Below are 5,767 nucleotides of genomic sequence, written 5' to 3' on the forward strand. Positions count from 1 at the left end.
AAATTCAACAAAAGTAAGATACATTTTTCTTGTTGAACCTAACTATAAACTTAATCAGCAGGATTACGTTTATAGTTTGATTTTCTGCATGTCTATCTTGTTAAAGTTTTACTCAATATTTTACCTTTTTGAAATCAAAAAAGCATCACTTTCTAAAGATCCCAGATTGGAATATATGAAACTGACTGCAAAAAAGTCTTTTCTGTGCCTGCCCAAGCTGAAGCTGTTTAGAAACCTTGCAGTTTTTATCAGCAAGGTACAGACAGATGGGAATGTTTGTTCGCATTCTCCCTCCGCTGCAAGTTCAAAGCAGAATCCACCATGATTCTATTTGAAGAGTACTGATGCTTAAAGTCAGCAAAGCAAGAACAAACGAGGACTTTTCTCCCATTGTGACACGATTTCTCTGCTGAGGCAAGTATGCCCCACCAACCAAACAGTCAGCATTGGAGGTCTGGATGTGATGGAGATGATAAAGCAATTATTTGGGGATCATGTTACAGTCCTCAACATCAGGCTCTGACTTGCTGATGTGTTTGTATCCATTTAATAACAGTAGAATCCTTTCTGAATGTTTTCTTGTTCTAGAATCTAACATTTTATTGGCGTAAAATTGCTGCTAGGCAGGAAATGTTTGTGCCCATTCAGGCCTATAAAACCCAGCAACCAGAGTTGGCAGATCATATGTTGTAAAGCATTCTACTTTTGGTGTTCTTATTTACTATTTGTTAGGACTGCCTGCTGCTGGTTAGAGCTTTTAACACCCTCTAGACAATTACTTTGGAGCATGAATCTGCTAAAAGGTCAAAAGACCATAGAATCATCAGTTGGAGGGGTCCTGTGACTCACAGACTTGGATTGAAAGGAAAAACAAGTTGTTTCCAGATGCTTGCTAATTATGTTTTAGAAAAAAATAACCAACTTATCCTGCATGTGAGACTAAAGAACCTTGACTAAAACATACATAAATCCCACAAATTGTCTTTAAACATTGATCTTCTGAGAGAGATCTAAACCAAATAGTACTTTAATAGCCTTTTTTGTGGTTAGCCTCACTGATTAGTGGTTTTCTACACAGCTGTTCAGTCCCAATCCCTTGAGTTCCCTTCTTATTGTGCGTGTGGAAATGCTCTTACTTTCACTATTAAACATAGCCTGGAATTTGACTGTTTTTCTTTGACTTGATTTCACCAAATGTTTAAGTGATCACTGATCACGATCATTCAGGATTTTTTTTCCGACCACATTTCTTCCTCAAAGACGGTGGGTCCTCACTATCCTTCCAGTTTTTAACTATGTGTTGGACAGTTACTAACCCAATTCTGGCAGTTTCTGCAATCTCCTTAGATGTTTTCTCTGCCTGATGCATGCCAATGATTTGACCCTTCTGAAACAGACTGACATATTTTCCACGACCACAGGATGCGTCTTTCAACATGGTTGTTTAAGAAATGAGAAACAACTCATTGCACCAGTTGGGGTTAAATAACTTGTTGCCAGCTGAAACATAATTGCCCATGCAGTAACTATCCAATGGGAGGCTCATACCTATTTGCTTGGTTAAATACAGGTGGCGACTTTTTTTTTGGCCAGGCAGTGTATTAGTTGCTTATGACCAAACCACTTGTTGCACTTGTTGTTGGGTGCACTTATCTAGAGGCTGATGCACATTTTACTGTCAAACTGGCCAAATGTAATTTTGCTTGGGTGACTGTAATATACAGTATATCATGTTCAAATAGATGGGTCTGAGAGGGACCCTCACCAAATAAAGCAGGAAATCTTGTACAACGGTCCCTAAACTCTGGCAAAAGATCTAATAAAATCTGCTGATCACCAAGGGATATAATAGGGCCTGTGCAGTGTCATACACCTGTGTCAGCAAACCATAAGAGCCATGAGAGGGAGCAAGGACTGAACTACACACAGAACAAAAGAGACTGGTAAAAACTCTGTCAGGAAGGAGGAGTAACATCTGTAATCTCTGTGACATCATAGAACTAGAAAACTCTGGATCCAAAGTAAAGTATGTCTTGCTTTTTGTGTGTAAAGACTGAACCCCGGCCAAAAATAATCCTAGTCAGCTGACCCTGGCAGTCTGAGCCTTTACAGAAAGAATTGGAGCAAAAGATTCTTCAACAAGAGAACAGTTGTGTCTAGTTGTTTCTCTTTTCACTGCCTTGAAGACGAGATTTGAAACCATAGCTCTTCTGTTTGTTGGACCTGCTGAACTCAATGCGCTCTCCTGTTTTTAGAATGGTTCACAGTAGGATGTTGAGTCTGGGCATAGATAATTAGTTTAGGATAAAACAATCTAAATATTTGACATTTAGCTGCGTTTCATTTTTCCTTCTTTTGTGACAGGTTGTTCAGAAAACCAGAAATTTCAACTGGACATAACTGATAAGTTTTAAAAGATTTATTGATCTTTCTGGACTCCTTCAGCAGGAAAACACCAGCCGTGGGCACAGGAACCTCTGGAGACCAAGAGACTGGTTAGTGGCTGAGCAAAGAACTGAGAATGTAGCAAAACTCAGAAATAAAGCCACTAACATTTTCAGAATCCGTGAGAGGATCAGGAAACTGAATATCGGCTCCTCAGTGTGATCGTCAGGAGGCAGCAGGACAATGTCCAACTGCCTGTCAGGTTTACAAACCCAATGACTGAGCAGAAGGCGGCGGTCAGGGGACAGAAACAGGGTCAGAGCCGGGAGGACAGAATCAGATGACAGGATCCGAAGGAGAGGCTTGAATAGTGGGTCGGGGCACAGAAGCAAGGTTATGAACGGGGAGGCAGATTCAGGCATACAAATCCAAGGGTTTGGCAGAGAGGGTTGGTCAGGAGGCAGAAGCAAGGTCGTTTGTCCAGAAAGCAGACGCCAATGACATATCCGACGTGGGCAAGGCAGAGTAGGCAAATCTGTGAATCAAAACGAGATCAGATCAGGCAGACAGGCAAGGAAGGAACGCTGGATACTACTCATACAATGGCCTTCGAAAATATGGCACTGGTTGTCTGTCAAAGAGCTGTATATGAAGGCAGGAGCACAGGTGGAGCAGATGAGGTGTAATTAGGAAGCTGGCTGGGAAAGAGCAGATGAAAACAATCCTCCTAAAAACTGCATCACAGAGCAGACAGACAGAGATGATGCACACAACCACTGCAGAATCATACATCTTTATTGTTTGTTTGCTTTTAGAACTAATTTGGCCTCATTCCAAATTTCTGAAAATAACATTAGCAACATACATATTCACACATATTCACACATATTCACACATACATATTTCAGTTTTATTCCCATTTATTGCTTTTTACTGTTTTCCTGTTATTTATTAGTTTTCCTTATTCTTTACATTTTATTTAGTAGTTTGGATTAATGTTAGAGTTTTTTGAATATAGTATTTTGACTTGAAATACTTTTTAAATAAATTATTGTATTTTTGACAGAAGGAATTCTGCACAAATTCCCTCCTTCATCTATTGTTCACAACTTTGTCATGAAGTGTGTGTTTGGAGTCACACCAAGACAGTAGCTTTTGATAAAAATAATGTATTTATATTTAATTGAGGACAAGAAACTTACAGAAACACAAAGAGAGTAGGACGAGGAACACGGTTGAGTCAAAGGCAGAAGACTGGGGAGAAAGACTGACAACAGGTGTAGAAGCTGGAAATATAACTGGAGATGCCTTGACCTCATAATTTTGATCAAAATTACCAACTTGGGGAATAATTGCCTTTGGCACTTATTAATAGCTATTCATAGCCAGACCAAAAATATTGTTCAACAACAGGACTGTACTCTCACCATTCCATTTCACTCCGTACACCTCAGACTTCCAGTACAAGACAGACTCCTGTCATCAGCAGAAATACTTGGATGATTCTGCAGTTGTGGGGTGGATCAGAGATGGACAAGAAGCTGATTACAGAGAGCTGGTGGACCGCTTTGTGGCATGGTGTGGAAACAATCATCTCATTTTGAATGTGAATAAAACAAAGGAGATGATTGTAGATTTTAAGAAAAACAAGAATAGATCAAACCCTATTTCCATCATGGGAGAAGAGGTGGAGGTGGTGGAGGAGAATAAATAACTCGGTGTTCACCTGGACAACAGACTGGAGTGGAGATGCAACTGTGAAGCCATCTACAAGAAGGGACAGAGCAGACTGTTCTTACTGATGAAGCTTAGGTTATTCTGTGTCCGCAAGAAGATGCTGAAAAATTCCTATGTGTCTGTTGTGGAGAGTGTGATCTCCTCTGCCATCATCTGTCAGGTTAGCAGCATCAGAACTTAAAAAAAGCTCAAGGAGCTGATAAGGAAGGCTGGTTCTGTTCTGGGGATGCGCTGGAACCTCTGGAGATAATTGTGCAAAAGGATGCTCTTAATAAAATGAAGAACATTATGGACGAACCTGATCACCCTCCCCATGAGACTGTCATACACACCCCTACAGGAGGTCCTTGCTGTCCACATCCATCACCATGTATACTGACTCTGAAGAAACTTGTAAATTTGAGTTACAACTTTTATTTTCTGATTAACAAAGTATTTTGAAATTGAACTGAAGTAAAGTAAACTGAATTGATTTGAATATAGACATTAATAATTTGAAATCTTTTACAGTTAACTTTAACAGAAAATAAGAGCTGTAGACTACTTTAAAACAATATAACTTTATGATAATGCTGCACAAAGGGTAATATCTTACTATATCTCGGTTTGTTACTTTTATTGTTATTTTATTGCTAATTTTTATTATTAACTTCATTTTTATTCCCTGTTTGTTTATACCTCTTTTTATCAGTAATGCAGTAAGTACTGTGCACCACTTTTGTCAGTTGAGGTTGTTTTAAATGTGCTCTATAATTCCTTTTTTATTTGAATTTGACCTCAATTACAAGGGAACTACAAATCAAGGCAAAATAGATAAACCACAGATCTAGGAGGCACTAATACTAAATGTAAAAAGGGCCACAAGAATAAAACAAAAAAAGAGGAAGAAAACAGCCAATAACAATGAGCACAGAGAAATAAAGCAAGACCTAGGGAATAAAATAAACGGCAAAAAACTGATGATTAAACCCAAACACCTCCGGATCATTACAGTTTTATCCTGTTAAATGCATTGGGAATGCAGGAAGGTTATAATGGGCCCAGAACACTTCTGGTTTCTAGAAAATGTTCCTGCTGTCGAAACGCACCTTTATGACTAAAAGTCAAACTAGTGCAGAAAACTGACGTTAAAGAGACATGATAAATATACAAACTGCTTGCCATATCATTGTTCAGCGCAGGCAACCTCTCCCTGTAGTTGTTGTGTTTGTGTTCTGTAGGTGCTTTAAACATGGGAGCATTAAGAGAAAGTTGTGAAGGCTTCCTGGCAACGAGGTGTTTTAACTGAACGAGGAAGACTGATATGGACCTGCTTGCTCCTGCGGAACACATCCCGTGTTCGGGCTGAGCCGCTGCAAGCTGGGCAGCAGCTCTGTGGCACAAGACAGCTGCTGTTTCACTGAGGTGGAACTCCACCAGAGTCTGAAGAGCTTACCGGGCGGAGCAGTGACTGACTGCAACCTTTTGGTTTTCCACCATGATCAGTTGCTGCCGAGCATGCTGCTGGTGTTGGACCGCTGATGGAGCAGACTGATTGAATGAGGACCGTGTGTCTGTGCAAACGCATTTCGAACCCGATCTCCAAGCGCTGCTGTCTCCCCTGGAACATGCGCACAGATCACCTCCGCCGCGGTTCCGAGTCTGG

General features: G+C 40.3%; 1 long non-coding RNA gene across 2 annotated transcripts; it reads right to left on the reverse strand.

Moving 5' to 3' along the window:
* Window positions 1–2,209: 2,209 nt before the first annotated feature.
* Window positions 2,210–5,696, reverse strand: LOC124881108. Of its 2 annotated transcripts, XR_007041534.1 has the most exons (3): window positions 5,558–5,696; window positions 2,554–2,920; window positions 2,210–2,477 (listed from the first exon to the last, which is right to left on the reverse strand). It is a non-coding gene; the product is annotated as an uncharacterized LOC124881108 (long non-coding RNA). The 2 variants fall into 2 exon arrangements; XR_007041533.1 differs by having other exon boundaries at window positions 2,210–2,920.
* Between the last annotated feature and the right edge of the window lie 71 nt (window positions 5,697–5,767).

This window comes from Girardinichthys multiradiatus, chromosome 14 (assembly GCF_021462225.1).
Source record: "Girardinichthys multiradiatus isolate DD_20200921_A chromosome 14, DD_fGirMul_XY1, whole genome shotgun sequence".
In the NCBI taxonomy this organism is placed as follows: domain Eukaryota; kingdom Metazoa; phylum Chordata; class Actinopteri; order Cyprinodontiformes; family Goodeidae; genus Girardinichthys; species Girardinichthys multiradiatus.